The 21,370-nt window shown below is 37.6% G+C and overlaps 1 protein-coding gene across 1 annotated transcript in view; it reads left to right on the top strand.

The window, feature by feature from the left end:
* IL1RAPL2 (interleukin 1 receptor accessory protein like 2) overlaps positions 1–21,370 on the top strand; it is an 892,733-nt gene that overhangs the window by 135 nt on the left and 871,228 nt on the right. The window lies entirely within an intron of this gene.

Below are 21,370 nucleotides of genomic sequence, written 5' to 3'. Positions count from 1 at the left end.
CTAAGGTGACAGCAGGCAGCAAGCTAGCTGCAGTCAACAAGGCTCTACCTCTCCAGCAGCCCTGGTCCCCACGCCTGGAAATGCTTGCCAGTTTCCTTTCTCTCCCTTCAGCACTCCCAGAAAGTTTAGGGACCAGAGCTTCCAAAGCCAGGGGCTCCTTACAAAGGAGGAGCTCCAGCCGCTTGCCGGGTGCAGGTGAGCCGGTGCGTTGCATTTCCTCCACAAGATCTTTGTCTTTTCTGTGGCTGGCGTGCGGGCTCTGCAGCCTGGAAGGCACTTTTTCCAACTGTGCTGTTCCCTCTCACTCTGCCCACATTTTTTTGCCCAAGGCCAGGAAAGCAACTGCCTCAGGGATAGGGATCAAGACAGGAGGGGTTCCCCAGCAATATGTTCCTGCTCCCGGGGATTCCCAGCGAGCACCAGACAAGAGATTACCTCTGCCGATCTGAGGCCATTTCTGGCCACCTACCCTGAGAACATGAAGGGACCCCAGCACAGACCCTGGAATGTCCCGGCTCCTCTCCCCATAGGAACCCCCGCTGCCTTTTGAGCCGTTTTCTCTAGTTGAGTGACCTTTCTGAACCATTGCTCAGGGGAGAGGACGGACCTGCGCCAAGTTGCGCTTCAGACTCCTAGTGAAGGAATCCCAGAGAGGGAGAGGAGGCCCGGCTACTGCGTGTGACCCGCCTTGTCGCTCTAGGGCCAAGATTGGAGCAACTTGATTTGTTACTATCAGACATTTAAGAAAAATGTTTGGCAAAGAGACCTGGCAGAGGAAGTGTGTGTTATAATAATTTTTTTGTTCCAGGGGTTCTCTCCTGGTCCCTGCAGCCACCCTCCCCCCATTTCTGCGACCCAGGAACTTAGTGGGGAGATACTAGTAAACAGGTATTTAAGGTTTCCTCCAGGCCACCCACCAGAATTGTGGCTGGGCTGAAGTACTGGAAAAGTACTTCTCTACTGAAAGCTACTCTGGAACCTACCCAGGGTGTTTTTTGTTTGTTTGTTTCCGGTGGGGGGAATCTATTTAGGAATAATTAGCCTCCATCACTACATTCAGTCTTATCTTCTGTAGATTTCCAAGAATTCCTTCTCTCTTTTTCTGGCCAGAGGAACCAAGTTGTAGATTATTAAACACATAGCAAAGGGTTGGGGGGCAGTGGGTGGGAGTCAGACCCCAAGAAAGGAATTGGGGAGAGAAGAAAGGACATGTCCCTGAGGTCTTGCAAGTTCAGCAGGCACTACTGCCTAGGAAAGCTACCCCAGTTGTAGGGCCCCTGGGAGGGAAGGAGTTAAGTGTCCAGGACAGGTGTGGGGGACTGGGGATCATTTCCCACTGACACCCCAGACCCCCCCCCCCACTCCCACAGGGCTCTCCCTGAGGTATTAGGAGCAGTGGTGATGGTGCGATGCAGCACTACTGGGCTCTTTGCCAACAGGGTCGCAGGCACTTTGGCTTTGATGGGTCTCGCCATTCAGAGTTTATTTCTCAACACTCCTTGCTTCCCTACACAGGAATTAGGGAACTACCTTGGGGATAAGGGAGAGTGAAATTTCCAGGTATACCAGAGCAAAGGCTTCAGGAGGAAGTGCTTACCTGCACCCATTCCATCCTTTCTACTTTTCCTCTGCCATGCAACCCCTGGTCACTACTATCTGACAGTGCTATGGCTGGACCAGATGCGGTGGCTTCAGCTTTAATGCTTCTCACCATATGAGCTCTTCAATTTGAGGCTACTTTGGGCTAGAGAGCCCATAATTACCAGTGGTGGAAGCAGATGACTTAAATAGAAAATATTTAAATGTGGGTAAAATGCTGCAAGACACCAAAGGCTCCCGGTTTTCTCACTCTAGCCCCAGCTGGTTGGAAGGAGGAACAAGCAGCAACCAATGCTGCCTCTGTCACTGCTTTTGCCAGATAGGTGAAGGAAAGGCCTTCAGAGCAGTAGAGTTGGGGGTTTAAGCTGGCTTTGATAGCCTCTGCTGCCCTCACTGATTTCTGAGTGGTCTCAACACAGGTTGAACAATCAGGCCATTTTCAGTTTCTAAGAGGCTCCTACTGCTAGGACCTCTCTATGCAGAGGCTAAAGCCACTGGTCAGGCATGGTGATTATAGAGGTACCCCTGGACTGTGGCTTTTACAGGTAAGATCAAACCTGAGTCTTCATTTGCCCATTCATTTCCTGAGGCAAGGTTCTCTAATTAAGAAGAAATTTCTTATTTGCCAATATGGTGATAGAGTCCCTACAAGCATATGCTGCTTGCCAGGGTGAACTGATGATGTGGCTGGCTGGGGAATAACCCAAATTATGCACCTGGCATGTCTCCACAGGTACAAAACCATTGAAATATTATTTAGCTTTAAGAAGACATACTCTAAAGGGTCCAACCTTATAAAAAGATGAATAATGAAGTGACTACTCCAGTTTTGTTTAAAACAACAATCTTCCCTTTATCCAATATGTTGGGTTGTATAGTTCACTGAAGTCCCTCAGGGAAAAAACATTTGCTATTTGAGAAGGAGAAAGGCTTGGAAAGTGAAATGAGTTAAAATATGGTTGAAATGATCATATACCTTGGTAAAAAAGAATTGTGTGTTCACATCTGTTCTTTAAATGAAGTAATCACTGCATACAGTTTGATAGCCTGAGTAGATCCTGTGGCAGGTTGTTGCAGCCTGATGAAACTTAAAGGAGAAAAATATGTTCCCTGACTTGTACTTGGATATTTCCATAACTGTGGCAGTACTGATTGCAGCCAGGACTGATAGGAGAATGCACACATTGCCTTCTTCATTTGCAAAGTACTATAAGCTTCTTGATTAAAATGCACTGTAACTAAGTGGAAAAAAAAATCCTAAGTTTCAGTTGTTTTGTAATAAGGTATAAAAGTAAGAAAAATCACTAGCAAACCTCAAGGTGTGGTTTGACAGGACTTTCATGGCTGGTTTCTAGCTATAGCCAGCAGCCCATATCTCAACCTCTGAGGTTTGCTTCTTGAGCCTATATCAGGAAGTCATGATCAGAACCAGCTTGGTACAGAAAGATAAATGTTGAATGTGCAATGTGTGCCTTAATTATCCTGAGCTAGAACTTGAAAATAAGCCTCTTATTAAGTAAGTTTAGATTCTGAGCTGTCAATGCCAAGGGATTTGCCGAAGTAAAATATGCCTGGCCAACATAAGGCCTGATGAAAGGTGTACTTCGTGTCTCCATTTAGCCAAAGCCACCAAGAATTCAAGCTCTTTGTGCTGGTTCACTTTGAGCTGGCCCCCAATGAGATCAAAGGCACTGGTGTGAATTCACTGTGGGCCAGTTTCTTTCTGTCTTCCCTGGCTACAGCCATGGCTCCAAGTCTTTGATCAGAACTTAAATATATATCCTTTGTGCCAAAGAGCCTGGTTTTAGCCTTCTTGCTTGTTTTATTTTCCCCCACTTATACCTCACCTTTTCATGTAGCTGTACCTTGTCTTCCTTCCTGAGTTCCAAGATGTTTTTTCACCTGTCTTGATTTAGTCCTCTATCTGGGTGTTTATTGGGCATGTAGAATTTATTCAAACACTTATTTGAACCCCCCAATCTTATTCATCTGTGACTCCTACATGCCTCATTCATTCCTGCCTTGTGCATCCTATTTTTATTAAATGCCCTGAGTTCTGTCTCTGGAATAGTTTTTCTCCTTTGTATCCCTACTGTCACCACTCTCTGTCAAGTCCTCATGATTCTTTTTTTTCAGGTCTTCTGGATTCTTGACCTGGCCCACTAGAATTGCCTCTTCTTGCTGTCTTTCATCTGCTCACCAATTCAATATACTTTACATATTAGGACAAATCTTCCTGAAGCTCATTTAGTTCTTTACTTAAAAGTTTTGGATATCTAGTGAGTGGATATTAAGTGGTATGGATTGTCATTGAATCTGAAAGAATTTCTAACAATTAGAGATGCCTGATACATTAAATAGGTTGTATTATAACCCTAGGAATTTCTCCACTACTCCAGGTATGCATATAGTCTGGTGTGAGTTCAAATATTAGATTTGGGAGAGTGAACTAGATGACCTTTCTTACTACTAACCAAAAGAATCTATCATCTTTTAAACATCTGGTGACCCAAATGAGGTGTTGTCTATCAGTTTCCCTGCTGAAATTACGCTTTTAAAAAATTATCACTATGGCTCTGTTTTAGAGTCTTCTCTTTTATCGTCTGTTACTATGCTTGGATACATTGCTTTGTCCTGGCTTACTTGAGTGTGTGTCACACATTCAGGAAACATCTAAATAACTGCACTTTGTTATGAAATTTTAATATTTATGTTATGCTTGTTTTATTTGTTAAGTGCTTTTCCCCTTTCCTTATCTTGCTTAATTTTCAAAATAATCTTGTGAGGTGGGTGATCTTTTCTTATTATATATGCTGGAAACCGAGGATCCAAATATTTAAGTGATTTCCCCAAGGTAATAAAAGTAAGTTGGGAAATTTTATTTTATTGATACCACAAATCTATTGCTCTGAGGTCCTGAGCTCAGGTGACACTAGTCTAAAGCAACTTATTTTTCTCCCCACTGGCTATAACATCAAGACTAGATTCTTCAGACACAAGTCTGAGGCCCTTTGAGATTTAGCCTCAGTCTACCTAGTTAGCCTTATTTTTTTTACTACCCTCCTGCTCATATGATAATCTGGTTGGACCAGACCCCTCACCAGTGTCCAACATAAACTTTGTTATCCATTCTTTGTACCTTTGCTTCTGCCATTCTTTTAACCTGGAGCGTTTCCCCCCTCCCCCTCATATTCTACTTCTCTGCCTGTTGAGAATGAATCATATTCAAGAAGCAACTGAAGTGCCATCTCTTCCATGCAACCCTCCCTAATTTCTCTCTCACATTCCATAGCAAAAAGAATTTCTCCCTTCTTTGAACTCTCTTGACAGTTTGTTGATTCCTCTTGTTCTGGAACTATTATTATCATTTGCTTATCATGTTATCTCCCCTACCTAAGATGAAACTTTTTAAAAACTGTCTTATCTGTCTCTTATTCTGGAGTGCCATGCATACAGCAGACATCTATTATATATTTATTTAATCAAGTTGCCATTGAGATATCAGGATTAGTCTTAGCACTTTACTGAAAATCTCTATCTAAATGATAGTTTCAGGTTTAATAGGAAATTTCTAAATCTATTATCAGCCAATAATGCTATGAAGCAGTATAATAGGGTGATTTTTTAAGTAGTTATGCTCTAGAAGTGCTCTGTCCAAAAGACATATGGTTGTATAAATTTAAATTGGTTTATAATTACATAACATTAAAAATTCAGTTCCACAGTCACACTAGCCACGTTTCAAGTGCTCAATAGCCACATGTGGCTAATGATTACCATATTGGAAAATGAAGCTACAGAACATTCCCATTACTGTAGAAAGTTCTATTGGACAGTGCTATTATGCAACAATGGTTTTTCACATTTATTTTCACCTAGAAACATGTTCACAAAAGCTAGTGCTTTCATAGGTTTATGCTCAGTTATTCACAGTCCCCAATGCCATAGTCTGCCACTTTTCTTCCCTCTCAGAACATAAATGAGTTAGTAACATTATAAGAATAATTTTGACACCATTTGAGGAAAAATGAGGTATTTATATCACATCAAATACCAAAGTAAATACCAGATGAAATTCTGAAGAAGAATCATAAGGAACTTACCCTTCTGCATGTAAATAATACTAGAAATTATGATAATTAAATACTGTGGTACTTGTGCAGGGAAAGACAGATCAATGTAACAGAACAGTGTCCAAAGAAATAAACGCAAGTATACTATGAATTTTAAGATATGATAAAGAGGCATTTCAAACCCATGCATTGAGGGAAAGGATGGCTTTTTCAATAAATGTGGTTAAGACAACAGGATTAGTCATTTCAGGAGAAATTTATTAAACTACATCTATACTTGCTATTTAAATCAAAATTCATTCTCACTGGATCAAAGATTTAAATGTAAAAGCTAAATTATAATGGCATTAGGAAATATTTTACATTATTTTAATATTTCTATATTTAATTATAATGCATTTTATATTTATAATATTTTTAAAGTTTTGAGATCAAGGAGGATTTTTAAATCATTTTATGGAGACTGAAGACTTAAAGGAAAAGGTTAATATATTTAATCTTTAAAAAACCTGTATGGCAAAGGAATATCATAATCAAGATTTTAAAAAAACTGGGAAAAATATCTGTGACACATAACTAAGGATAGATATTCTTAATATATAAAGAACTACACATGGATTAAATAAATGTCTCAATGGAAAAATGGTGAAAAGTTATAAACAGAATTCCATAAAAGAATAAATACCAACTGACAAACTGCAAATAAAAACTAATAGTTTTCACCTATCAGATTAGAGAATGTTTAAAATATTAACAAAACTTTGTATTGGCAACGCTGTGGACATATGGTTAATCTAATGCACTGTTTAAGTTAGTACATTTCCAGAGGTTTATTTGGCAATCTGTATAAAAATATAAAATGTAAATACCTTCTATGATCTAGTAATTTCACTAAGAATTTATTCTAAGAAGATAAATCTAAGTGCTAAAAGATATATACACAAGAATATTCATTAACATTTTGTTTATAGTAACAAAACTTTGGAAACAATCTTACTGGCTGTAATAGTGGATTGGGTAGGTAAATTGTAATGTGTCAACTTAGCCAATTCCTATGTACATATTAAAGATAATGTAAACGTACATTTATTGATATGGAAAGATATCCATATACAATTTAATGGAAAATATAGGTTACAAAGCAGCATAATTCAATTTCTGTATACTTCTATGTATTTCTGTACATCTACATGTGCATGTAAGTATATGAAAATGTATAAAAATTATTCACCAAAATGTTAATTACAGGTAGAGAGATTTTGGATTTTCTTTTTAAAAATGTTTATGCTTTTAATTATTGTTTGTACTTACAGTGAGAATGATAAAAAGTGTATATGATGCACATAAAATGCTTATCTCAGTACACAATACTCAAATGCTGAATACATGGTAGTAATTATTATGCTTATATCACTAACAAGATAAGCTAGTCAACGTTAAATGCAAATTTCAGAAGGATTAAAATCTTAAATGTAAAAAGGAAAGTATATAATAATTACAATAAAATAAAAGTAACTTGGAGGACTTTCTAATAATAAAAATAAAGGAAGAAATGATCAAGAAAAAGCAATAGATCATTTTACGTAACACTGAAAATGTATATGTGTAAAACATAGAACAATAACAAAGATAAATTAGGACAAATAATTGCAATATATGATAAATAATGGCCTATATTTACTCCAAAATGCAACTTTCCATTATCTAACTACTCCCAAGTAATTAAGTGTTATTTGGACTCTTATTGTTTATATTATAAATATAAATAAAATACACGGTTATTGCAGTATTTCACATCCCACTTCTGATAACACATGCAGTATTTCTAGTGAGTTATGGGTTGCTGGGGAAAGGACCACACATTATATTTCCTGATTTAACTTGACAAGGAAAAGGCCTCAGAAGGTGGGAACAGATGCAGCATATCTTAGCATGGACTTAGTCTGGTTCCTAGTTCCCTATAGATTTACAGCTGCCAGTACTACTATCTGTAAAGGGAACAGTCCTGCCAAATTATAAAACATAACTGATTTATTTTCCCCTTGCAACATTAGTTGTTGTTTTTTAATACTCGAAGTCTATATCACCATTCTAGAAAAAAAACCTTATACTAATAATCTGTATTTCCACTTAGGGGGATTTTTAGAACTAACAGGATTTTCTGTTTTTTAAACCAAACTCAGCATTAACAAGGTCACATCCTCAATTAGGGAAAGAGGGCCAAATCAGTGCCCAGCTGTCCTTGGACAAATGATCTGCTGTCAATTTTCCAGGATACAGAAAAGTCCATTTTTCTTAGGTCCATGCCCTAGTTCTTATTTAACACCCTCTTTAATGGGTGGCTGTAATACTGAGTTTGAACCAAACACCATGATCACAAAAACCTCATGTGTGCACGCGCGCGCGCACACACACACACACACACACACACACACACAGAGTTGGGGACTTATGTTCTGTGCACTGTTCTAAGTGCTGTATATGTATTAACTCATCCTCATAATCTATCTCATTGAGAGGTAAGTAGTATTGTTAGTACCATTTTCAGAAAAGTAAACTGAGACACAGAAGTTCAGTAATTTGCCTCAGGTTGCAAAGCTCTTGGAATGGCTGTTCTTGGCTGAGAACTCAGCCGATCTAGTTCCAGAACTATGCATTTAAACATGACACAAAACTATATATACATATATATGCTAAGGTAGTTTAGTTATTTTATCCTTGGATGCTGTTGTAGAAGTTCATTTTTAAGTTCTTTTGTGTAGCTTTCAAATTTTCTACAATTAGGATATATTATAATCACAAAAATACATGATATTAAAAATTGAATTAAAGCTTCATATGGAGCCATCAACATAGCCTTTCAGCTCTTTTATTTTGTCTTTATTTTTCTTGAAAAAGGAGAATGAAAATAAGAGGTACAAGCTTTCAGCTATAAAATAAATAAGTCACAGAGATGTAATGTACAGCACAGGGAATATGGTCAATAATATCATAATAACTTTGTACAGTGACAGATGGTTACTAGACTTATTGTGGTGATCACATTGTAAGGTATATAAATGTAGAATCACTATATTGTACACCTGATACTAATATAATGTTGTATGTCAACTCTACTTTAATAAAAAAAGTAATCTAAGGCATTAGTACCATGGTACATATTACTCAAAAAACCCATTTATTATTTGGAGGTGGTACTTGCAAGTCTGTTGATTCAAAGATAACTGCATTTTGCAACTGAAAGGGATAATGGGAATACCCTTCAACCTTTTGCTTTGGAACCTAAAATGTACAATTATTTCCAAGTTGATTCTCATGAGAAGCCTTGTGACCCCTTTTCGATAGTATTTCCCTTCTTATTCAGGCTAAACTTTGTATCATGCTCCTTTTGCTAATAGCCTTATCTAATTCTAGAGTCTTCTTATCACTAAACCTGCCCAGAAAATCCACCATTCTTGGATCAATCTAAACACCACTATGTTCCAACATCTATGGCTGAACACCTGCAGAGAAAATCACACCTTTGTAGGGACCAATGCCACAACCAGTGCACATGGTCTACAACTTCATCTGGGGCCTTCAGAGCTGCTGGGAAGACTTTTTACATGTACCTATTCAATTTTCCATAGTAGCTATTAAAATATTCATCACTTACCTCAGGCTATATTCCCCCTTTCAAGCAGATTCGATTGCCTTTTACTTCACTGCCAGACTTGGCTTTTTAGCTTTATATTTGTATGTGTGATTCCAAATTGATACATTTGGAAAGGAAGATCAGAAGGGGGAAGGAGAGATTATGAACTTTTTCTTTATTCACCTGTTTTGTTCGATTCATTATAACAAATCACTACTTTTGTAATTTAAAAACTTAAAGAAAAATGTAAAAGTCTCCTATAATTTTCTTCACTGTTTCATGGTAATGGGTTAACACTGAGTCTAACTTTCTGATAGGCATATCCACTTTCTCTTAGAAAAATTTCCATTACCTTTTAGTCATGGCTGAACTCACCTACTTTATGATTTCTTTCTGATAGAATACTTGGCAGAAACCATTTTTCTTTAAAAAGACCTGGCTCCTTTAAATAGATCACAGTGGGTTTATAGAGTGGTTTTAGGATCCTGGATATGAAATGTCTCTACGTTTGGCCACCATGATTGAAGACAGTTTCCAGTTAGGCTCTTTTTCAACATTTGGGTCAGGGAACACAGAGACCTTCCTCCTGGATATGGTATTCTCTTCTTGGGCCTATATTTGTTATGTTGGCAAACAGTGCCAAATAAGAGGCCCTTTTGTTATCTAGTTCACACAGGACCAAAACAATGATAGCTACTATTTATTGAACACTTAAGGTATGTCAGACACTGACACTTATGGAGCAAGTCTGTGAAAGATGGAGATGTGATAAAGGAGGATACCAAGGTAATGGAAGGTACTATACTGGGATTCATAACCTCAGGTCCCTGTGACTCTATCTCTACCATACTCTGGGACTTGAGCATGTCACTTCCCCATCTGAGTTCTAAATTTCCTCTTCTGTAGAATGGGAAGGTTGGACTAGATCAGTAATCCTCAACCTTTACTATGTGTTGGAATTAGCTGGGGTGCTTGTCACAAACACAGCTTCCTGTGGCCTTACCCCCAAGATTTACTGAATTAAATTCTCTGAGATTCTTGGGAGGGGCACAAAAAGATATTTATAGCAACCTCTTTTGGTGGTTCTGAAACACGTTGTTCTTCAACCACACTTGGATGAATCCTGGATGCCATGGTCTTTTCCAGTTATAACATTCCATCATGCAGTATCAGGTGGCACTGGTTGGGACGTGATTAAAAGGAGAAGCAGGGGTTTAAAGGAAATATTTCTCTCATTCATTAATTCTCTGAGTCAGCAAATATTTCTTAAGTGCCTGTTATGTGCCTATTGAAGATCTGTTGTCCAGTTTTTCCCTATATGTTTTATTGATTTTGGTGACTTGGGAAGGAAATGGGAAATGGTCAGCTTATAAAAAAGTATCTTTTAATATCTGGACCAGTATTTAGTGATGTGCATGTTAAATTAGAAACTGATGTAAGAAACGATAAGATTATTCACAATAGCTAAAAAGTGCAAATGACTCAAATGTCCATCAACTGATGAATGAATAAACAAATTGAGGTATATACTTATAATGGAATATTATTCATCAATAAAAAAGAAATGAAATACTAATACCTACTACAAAATGGATGAGCTTTGAAAACATTATGCTAAGTGAAAGAAGTGAGGCACAGAATGCCACATAGGATGTCATTTATGTGAAGTGCTTAGAATAGGAAAATCAGTAGAGATAGAAAGTAGATCAGTGGTTGCTTAGGGCTGGGCTTGGGACATGGAATTGGGTCAATGAGGAGTAACTGTTCATTTATATGAGGGTTATTCTTGAAGTGATAAAAATGTCTAAAATTGATTGTACTGATTGTACAAATCTCTGGATACATTAAAAAACATTGAATTATACACTTTAAATGGGTGAATTTATGATATTCTGGACCAGAATTATATATCAGTAGTATATTTGTGTGTGTGTGTGTATATATATGAAAAAGCTGTAAGATTATTTACTTGTTACCTGTTCACCAAATTGGAAGAAAGTATACCAACATTTAATATAAATGGAAAATCAAACTCATGCTGGTTTTATCAGTCTCTTTTTTATGAACACATGTTTTTTATTTTTTTATTTTTAATTTATTTTTATTGTTGAAAGTATTACAGATGTGCCCCCCCCCATTGACCCCCTCTGCTCCACTCCCCAGGCCTTCCCTGCACTGTTGCCTGTGTCCACGGGCTATGCATATATGCATATAAGTTCATTGGTTAATCCCTTCCCACCCACCCCCTTCCCTCTGAAATAAGTCGATCATTGAATGCTTCAGTGTCTCTGGATCTTTTAAATCACTTTTTGCACACTGTTTTGGAAGGATCTTAGAGGTCCATCCTGTGGGCTAGTTGGTCGATAGTATGTAAACCTTTTGTTGCACTTGCTTTAATTACATTCAAGCATTTCTGTCCATTAACAAACCGCAGGGTAAGTTATGGTAGCTTTCAGCCTTGTTTGCATTTATAGTAGTGTAAATAGCTTCAGAGTGGGCATGCCTTGAGAAGAGATTTCAAAATAAAGAGAGTGCCCCTAATGCAGTATTATTTAGAAAGTGGTGTACTTTGGATTGAATAAAAAATCCCAAGTACCTGTATGTTCTTTAAATTCCCTGCCTTCCTAGGGTATAGCGCTCCCTACTTCCAACCCAGGAAGAGTTTGTGTGTTTTTACCTTACTTTCTTTATTTTGGAATATGTTTTAGCATCATAGGAATTGACCATTGTTTCTCTCTGTATTTTAGATTATATGAACTGTTAAGAAAGGGACCCCTCTTTTTTCATCTATGTGTTCCCAGCAACTAATACAGTATGTGACACCTATTGAGTTCTTAATGGATATTTGTTTACTGAAAGAATGTCTTCTGCATTGTTTCTCTTGGGGATCTGGAGAGGCCCTAGGTAGTGTCTTTTATACAAACAGGGTTCTGACCATGCCTTAGATCCCAGTGTTTCTGAGGCAAGTATGCAGATTCAGTCTCTAGCTACAAACACATAGTAGTGCACCACGTGGATTTTCAAATACTAAAAGATTAATCACATGCTAAAACAGCTAACTAATAGCTGGCTTATAAACCATGTGATGAGATTAGAAGCATGTAAGACAGTATGCCCCCTTCATAAAAACCACTGCAGAATAGAGGTTGAAATTTAATATAATTTTGTTCACTTTCAACTTTCCTAGCATTTTTATTAGTCTTCACAGTTAAAGCTATTCAGGGGGCCCACAAGCAGTGAAAATAAATCAGCCTAGCCACATATGTGCACAGCATTTCTAAATGACTTACAATCTTCTTAATAAAGATTATAATTTGAACCTTTTGCTCTCTTTGCTTCTGATAATTGGGACAAAGAAAACTCTTATGTCTTGGGAATAATTGGAAATCGAAGCCCAGAAGCCCATTTGCTTTGTTTTGGAGACCACGTGTAAGTTGTTGGTTATATTTGGAGATGCATAATTTAAAACACTTTTACATTTGTATAGCACTTTAAAACTTTTATAGCCCTTACATTTTGAATATTTCATTTGAGCCTCAGAACAGCCCTTTGGGATAAACCAGAGTATGGTATTGAAATCATAGGGCTCAAAGGCAACTAAAGGCAAGTAGTTTAACTGCCTACCCCACTTGGCTGGTATCAAAACTGAGACACAAAGAAGAGACTGGTTGGCTCAAGGTGATACTACAGGTTTCCCTATGTGAAGCATTCTCTTCATAAATGTCTAATGACACTCAGAGGTAGAAAATGTTATTGAAACCACTGTAGTGCTCAAGGTTGGCAGGCAAGGATTAGAACCTAGAAGTCCCTGCCTTAGGGTCCTCAGCACAGAATTCTCTCTTCCTCAGTACCTTTTATATACATCAGTTTAACTTTTTCCTATCATTGATTTTACTATAATCTTCTAAATATATACATATATCTTCTGCAGCCTCCAAAGCAGTTAAACTTCTGCCAGTGGACATAACATTTTTTTGGTCTGACAATCTTGCTTTTATGTTTCTTTAAGTATTTCAGGTTGCCTGAGGTATCATATTGATTAAGCTACCTTCTGGAGAACTGAATATATGTAGAATATTATATAGCTCCTGTACCAAACACAAAACAGTAAATTAATGGATGTCTGTAATATCCCTTGCAGGACCATATATTTTACTTGTAATGTCTATAAAATGAATGGTTGTTCAAATGTAGACGTTATGACAAGCTTGGGTGTTTACATAGGAAGTGAAGTGGAAGAAGGATTACAATAAGGACATGTAAAGTGAGAGGTTGGGGCAAGAAAATAATAAAATGGACCAGTGGCAAGGCCACCTTCCACTGTGGAGGTCATGGTGAGGTTCAATCAATACATTAATCCTGAATATGGTTAGAGGTGATATAAATGTGTTTTGCTTTGCTTTCCTATTGGTGTTTTGTGGCTCTCTATATTGTAGGTATAACTGAAACTTTGGCAGAAGAATAGAGCTAGGTGATTTGGGAGATTAATTAGAAGTGCTGCACAGGAGAGGGTTTGTAAGTGGGGGAGGGGAGGGGGATTCTGATACAAATGGTGCTAAAGCAGCATAGAGTGAGCTCTGGTTTGAGAAAAGTGGCTAAAGTAGATACTGGTGCATATATTTTTCTTTCCTCTTGCTCTTTTGTCTCCTCTCTCCAAATCTCCCTAATAGATTGTTCTGTCTTTAAAATACCAATCCTCATCCCACCCCAGCCTAAATTTCAATAAACCAGTTTCTCAGGTCAGTATTTTGAGACATGTTGCTTAAATGTGACTAAATTTGCAGTGTATGCAGTTCCTCCCAGCTCTTAAATTATTACTACTACACTATACTGCTGTTACAACTGTGAAACTTCGCCTTCTGAAGTAGCCAGTTGTCAGGTCACAAGCAAGTTCTCTGAACACCCACAGGAATTTTCTTTGGGCTGTAAAGTCAAACATCTTGGTTATCATGACAGCATTAATTTTTAATTTAACCAAAGCATTTTGTTGTTTGTGATGGGCCTCCCACTTTTGCTTTGGAAAAATCTGGAGTCTGAGTTTAAGCTTTTTTCCTGTCTTAATTCTAAAAGCAATTTTCTCCCCTTTTTTTTTTTTCCTACTGAGTAGGACTGAAAGTATTTGGCTAAGAACCTTGTACTCCTTTTTTTTAGTTGCTCTTCTTTTTATTTGTGGGTTAAACCTTCTTAGAGTGTTGAAAAACAGCTCCCCAGTTCTGGTCACAGTGAAGGGAAGGCCAGCATACTTTCAGGCTCTGTAAGCCTTGTCATGTAAGAGGATCAGAGCACTTTAAAGATGTTGTGGCCCTGAAATGACCCCCCCCAAAAATCTCTAGGGCAGTATTACTCCACCAAGGATACACCACCCCAGGATCACCACTTATTAGCTCTGTGATTCTGGCTAAGTCACTTAACTTCTGTGAGCCTGCCCCAGTTACCATTCATGCACAATGAGGAATAATGGTACATACCTGAAAGGGTTGTAGGGATTAAATGAAGTAGTACATATAAAGGTTTTCAGACAGCACTTGGTTTGCCAGCATTACAGTAGCTATCTTCCACTGCCACTACCACAGATACCAAGGCCTATCCCCAGAAGAGATTTTGAATCATTAGGTCTGGGCCTGTGGCATAGGCATGTACATTCTAACAAAGTTCCTTGGGGGTTCTGATGACCACCTCTTATTTAAGAACTCCTGCTCTAGGCAGTGGCTTTCAAACTTTAACGTATATCAGAATCACCTGGGAAAGGGGGCTTATTAAATATGAAACTACAAGCCCCACCCCTAGAAATTCTGTTACTCTAGATCTTGTGGTAGAGGCCCAAGAACATGCATTTTAACTAGAAGTCCAGGTTGTTTGAATGCAGGTGGTCTGCAGAGCACCCATTGACAAACACTGTTACAGAGAAGTCATGTTAGTACCCTGTTATGGACTTAATTTTTGTGTCCTCCCCAATTCATATGTTGAAACCCTCCCCTCAACATGATGATATTTGGAGTTAGGGCCTTTAGAAGGTAGTTAGATGAGGTCTGATGGCAGGACCCCTATGATGGTATTTGTGCCCTTATGAGAAGGGAAAGAGAGACCAGAGCTCGCTTGCGCACTCTCTCTCTCTGTCTCTCTGTCTCTCTGTCTCTCTGTCTCTCCACCATGTGTGGACACAGCCAAGAAGAGGGCTCTCATCAGGAACCAAATCTGCTGGCACCTTGATCTTGGACTTCCCAACCTCCAGTAGTGTAAGAAATGTATTTCTGTTGTTATACCCACCCAACCTATGATATTTTGTTATATCAGACCAAGCTGACTAAAACACACCCCTCCTTCTTTACTGCAGTTATCTACTTCAATAATCTTTTAAGGCTGCCAAGGTACTATTGGAATGGCCCACACCACACAATTAATGCTGCTGACTCACTTTGAGTGGAGCAAAAGGCACAACTATAAAGTACTTTTTCAGTCACAGTAAGGAATTAGCACGGATATGCATCCTCTACCTTCTGATCAAGGGCATGGTATTGTAAGATGGCTGCAGGGGGTGTGTGGTCTCAAGCCATGGAACTAAGAAAAGCCAATTAATCATGTGGGAAGAGAACCTTTGACAATAGACATCATACCTTTGACTCTTGAGTCATTAGCATTGTGCCCTAATCACCTGAGCTTAGCAGCCAACAGCCACAAGAAAACTGTAGAAAGAAGAAAGCTGGACTGCTTAGAGTTCATACTAGGCATTCATTATGTGACTTGTGCTTAATGAGCCTGGTGATTTTTTTTCTTTTCAGTGACAAATGTTTTATTTCATTGCATTAAATATATTTCCATTCTATCATACCTGAAAAGAGAAAAATGAGGGCTTTGAGGAAATTTGAATCCTCATTTGTCCTTAGCCCATGCTGTACAACACCTAGCTCTCCACTCTTAGAAATGGAACTTTCCAGTTATAGTGATATTCTAGGTCTCTATAGCATATTTAAAATGCACTAACCACTAAGTTCTATATGGCTTAATGCCTGCCCCCTACACACACACACACACACACACCCACACACACTCACTCTCACTCACTCACTCACTCACACACTCACACTTGCTTAGGCTTCTCATCTTCTCCACTTCTCGATCCCTGTTTCTTTTCAGTTCAACAGTACCACCCCTGAACTTTTCTGACAAATGTGTAAAAGGAAGTAGTTTGTAGAGTTATCTTCCACTTGTACGTTCTTGTGGTCCAGGCCACATCCAGGATCAGCCTTTGTGTTGTTGCTAGGAATTTAAAATAAGGGAATAGCATTCTTGAAAGTCCATTCTTGAAAGTCCATCTTGTTGAAATGCAGCAGACATTTCCAGTCTAAAATTGACTTCTGGAACTTGGAAACCTAAGTTATCTTAGATCCATGTAAGCTTTGTTCACTCTCAGATTTTTCAGGTGCTGCAGAAAAATTTGTTTGGAGTTTTGGAGAATTAACTCTTGCTTCTAAAATATGACATATTTGTAACAGTACTAAGCAAAGTTCAGTGAACTAAATTAGATTAATGATGGACAGCTTCATATAAACAAGCAATAAGTTATTTTTACAGTTCTCTGGATTTCTTAAGTCCTTGGAGTCTTGGGTTCTAAATAGTCTTTGCTGATGGCTTTCAGAGAGAGCAGTGAACCTTATTCTTTCAATGCCTGAATGTTCGCTTTGGGGCAACCATATTTCTTGAGGTATGCATGCAATTTGAGAGGAAAAGGATTATTTCTAAGAAATGATGTCTACAAATAGAGAATACAGATTGTTTAATTCTCTCTTTTTTTTTTGTATTGGTGTAAATTACAGCTGTTCATAGTCTGCCTTTTGGAGTTACTGAAAAAACACTTCAAGGTTACGCTTATAATTTTGTGCCATATAGGCATAACCTCATCTCTTAATGCCATTTTATAAAGTCTTTATCACTTTGTGACATGGAGATTTTTTAAAAAGTAATTATTAGTAAATGTTGTTTGTTATGTTTAAGTCTCAAAGAGGGCTAATGTCTTCACAAAAGACAAACTACTGGCAATTACATGAGCCAGGATCTGGCCAATAGCTTAAAAGAATTAAAATTGAGTATTTTTTTAAAAAGGAAAAGAAAATGAACAATCTACCACATTTTGTGTTGTGAAAGTGAACCACCTATTTGCTTTAATAAGGCCTTCTACTTTGATACCAGTTATCAGATTCAGCCTTTATTCCTAGACTGAAATAATAGACTCACTGAAATTTTAACAAGTTATCATTTACCTACAGACATTAATGAAGGTAGCAGGCTTTATTTCAAATAAATTGTTAGCATTGACAATAGAAAGAAAAGTAAATTCTAATTAATATACTAGCCTATTACCCATATTAGCCTGAGTTGGGTCTTTATCTTTGACAGGCTTATCAGACTAGTTTTGAATATTTTACCATAAGGCTTTTGATAATATTCATTTGAAAATTGCCACTTCTTAAATGAATGAACCTATTGTTCTTCTCTAGATGAGCATTCTCAAAAAGATGATAGGAGCTCTAAATCATATTTCCTCTTCCCTCATGTAAATAGAATCAAACCTTGTACCAGCGATGATCAGGAAAGGAACACTAGTGTATGAGCTTCTTGTGGGTTTAAAAAAATACAGCATAAGCATAGATGAGACTGATGAATGTCGGAGGGATGGAGGAGGGCAGGTGGGTGGAGGGGGAGAGAGTAACCAAAGAATTTATGTGCATATATACACAACCCAAGGACATGGACAATGGTGGGGAGAGGGATTGGGGAGGGGGAAGGAACGGGGTGGAACGGGTCATTGGGGAGAAAAAGGGACATCTGTAATATTTTAAACAACAATAAAACTTAAAAAAATAAAAAATTAAATAAATAAATAAATAAATAAATAAATAAATAAATAAATAAATACAGCATATATCAGGAGAGACAATTTGTGATTCCAATCTTAGCATAACCAACGGTGTCAAAAGTATGCTGGGCTGTGTGTCAGGAGAGTTGCATTCTAGGCTGGGCTCTGCCTCTGACTCTCTGTGTGATTTCACACAGATCCTTTCTGGCCTATGTTTTCAGACTTGTTTTCATAGAGATAGATTGCTGTAAATGACTACTTAGTTCCCTCATAGTTTTAAAGGAACTTAATGCTGTGCTTTAAATCACTATCTATGAGATGATTTTGTTTCCTCAATTTGTTCATTCTCCTTCCTCTAATCCCATTGAGTGTCCTTAGCATACAGGTGATGGAACACGTTGACCTGTATTCTGGAAAAAGTCCCAGACCAGGAAACTTTCCATAATGTTAATGATTTCTTGGGATTCAGGATTCTTCTGCATCCCATTATCAGAAAAGGCACACATGTACACAAAAGGAAAATAAGCATGTTCTACAGACTACTAGACAAATGTCTCAAATTATTCTGTCCTATCTAGAAACCATCTTACCTTCTTCTGTTCTCTCTGCTTTATGAGTTGAGACAGTCTGGTTAATCTGCTTCTCCTCTGATTTGCCGTTGTTCAGGAAAACACAAATAGTATTAGTATCAGACTAGCATTAAATAACAAAGAAGGAGAGGCTTGAACATCTATATCCTCCCATTCCCCTCAACCTTCATCACCAACAAAAAGTTATAGAAACTCAAAAGGAACAAGCGCTACCAGTAAACCTCTGTGTCCACCTGGTATGCATACATAATATACCACAGCCTATCAGATCATTTCCATATTTGTCCTAGGTGTAAATCACAAGTCATTTTGATATAAATAATACTTGTGAATAAGCTGTATAAAATACCAAGCTATACCAAAGCTGTCCCCAGAAGTGACAACTTGCTGTCATGAATGATGAAATATCCTTTGTGTAAAAGGCAATTGTGTTGATTGTAGAAAAAGAAATGAGCTTTCCTAGGTTTCTTCTGTAATGGTGGTTTTTTTAAACCGAAAAGCTCCTATACAGTGATGTTAGGCCACATATTTCATTTCAACTTTCATTTACAGCTGTCATTGTTGTAGAGGGGAAACATTTTAATCAGTTTCTGCATGAAGGTCAGATAACACTGTGAACAAAAGTAATTTCTTTATGATAATATAAAAACAGAAACATTGCTGCACTTAAATTATGAAGCATGTTTCTCTTATCTACAATATGATTGTATGTATGACTTAATAGAATCATGGAGTATATCTTATTTATGCTGCTGGTAAACTCAAGAAATTCTTTTTGCTTCAAGGCCTAAAGTTCTGATATTGGCTAAGAATGAGACCAGACAATATTATATCATGGGGTATAAATTAAGTTATTTTTATAGGAGATATGGGACTTATTTTAGGTCTTTGGGGTTTTGTTTAATAAACTGAAGCAGTATTAACATCTTTTGTGCCTTAGAAGTTGTCATATGATTTTTTTTTTGGTTGACTTCAGAGAGAGGGAGAGGGAGAGAGAGATAGAAACATGATTCTTTGATCCACTGCCTCCTGCATGCCCCCTACTGGGGATCGAACCTGCAACTTGGCCATGTGTCCTGACAGGGAATCTAACCATGACCTCCTGGTTCATGGGTCGATGCTCAACTACTGAGCCATACCAGCCTGGCTGTCGTATGATTTTTTAAAGTGTCCCATTTGTGTGTGTGTGTGTGTCTGTGTGTATGAATTATTTTAGTTAATGCAGTGGGGCAGAAGCATTCATAATAAAAATGTTATTTTATCTAAGTTTGGAATATATAAAGATACCTATTTAATAGATACACACAAACACACACATCCTGCTGCTGCTTGCACACATCATTTTCCTATATTCCTAAATTCCCCCAATATAGGTCTTGTCAGTTGCCTGCAAAAGTAAATTTGAGATTGGCCACTCCCAGCTGATGGAAGATTGATTATAGTTACAAATGCAGCCTGTTGACTGAATATCTTTAGGAACATGGTGTAAAGCTAGGTGATGTACGGTGATAACATACATACTCACCCCCCCTCCCCCGCATACCGACATACCCATACCCACACCCACACCCCTTCATATTTCCTAATTTCCTTTGTAGTCTAACATTTTAAGAAGTTCCACTAATTTAGGCTTCTTGTGGGTTTAGGCACAAGAAGAGTTAAAACTTTCTTAGGATGTCACAAAAATTGTGGCACTTTCAAGAATTTAACCCAGGAGACTTTTATTCCATTTCATTTTTACCGTGTAACCACAAGGCATTTCCCTAGACCCTCAACTTCTCTATATCTTTATGAAGTTATATATGTTTCCACAGATAAAAACGTTGCCAATTCCATTTTGGAAGTCTTCTTCTTAAGCATTGTGACTACATATTTCGCTAGTGGGAATTCCGAGGGAAAATAATATTTGATTTTTTTGTGAACATTTCTAGGATTATGTAGAGAGAAAAGGATATTTTAAATGTTTTCTAGCCACTGAAATATAATGTGGCAATTGAGCAAATCCTGTCTCCTGTGATATGTAAAAGTGATCTGGAGACTTATTGCAGTAATTTCAGATGGGGTCTGTGAAGCACATTGATCAGAAGAAAAGATTATCTAGTAATGTGAGCAAAAACATTAGCTGTCCTTAATATCTAGTTGACATCTCTAAAAAGCAGAATTACTATCTTTCAGTATCTGTAGGATTGTTGATATTGAGAAATTATAATGGTGACTATATATATATATATATATATAATCTTTATAACATTATATCACTGAGCCCCTTGGCCACTTCATCTCAGAGCTTTTTAATCTCTTTTGACCAAATAACAATTTAAAAAGGAATTGGGATTATTCAGGCATCTGGTAGCCTGTAGAAACATTTTAAAGCATTTTCATCTGGCCTTAGAAGATCAAATATAATTATTTAAATAATGTATTGGGAAGAATTCAGTGCTAGAATCCAGTGCACTGAACTTTAACTCAGAAAACTTGGGTTCTATCAATAAGCAGCTGAGTAATCCTGAGAAAATAAACTAGAAATTTGAACTTCAATTTCCTTATTTGTGAGCTACTGTGATAAGCTCCTGATTGATTTATCTGCCTCTGGATTTGCCACCACCCTCCATTTTTTTTT

Source organism: Miniopterus natalensis, chromosome X (genome assembly GCF_054644295.1).
Source record: "Miniopterus natalensis isolate mMinNat1 chromosome X, mMinNat1.hap1, whole genome shotgun sequence".
Lineage (NCBI taxonomy): Eukaryota > Metazoa > Chordata > Mammalia > Chiroptera > Miniopteridae > Miniopterus > Miniopterus natalensis.
The sequence above is the reverse complement of the archived record's forward strand: the minus strand, read 5'-3'. Positions and strand labels throughout refer to the sequence as shown.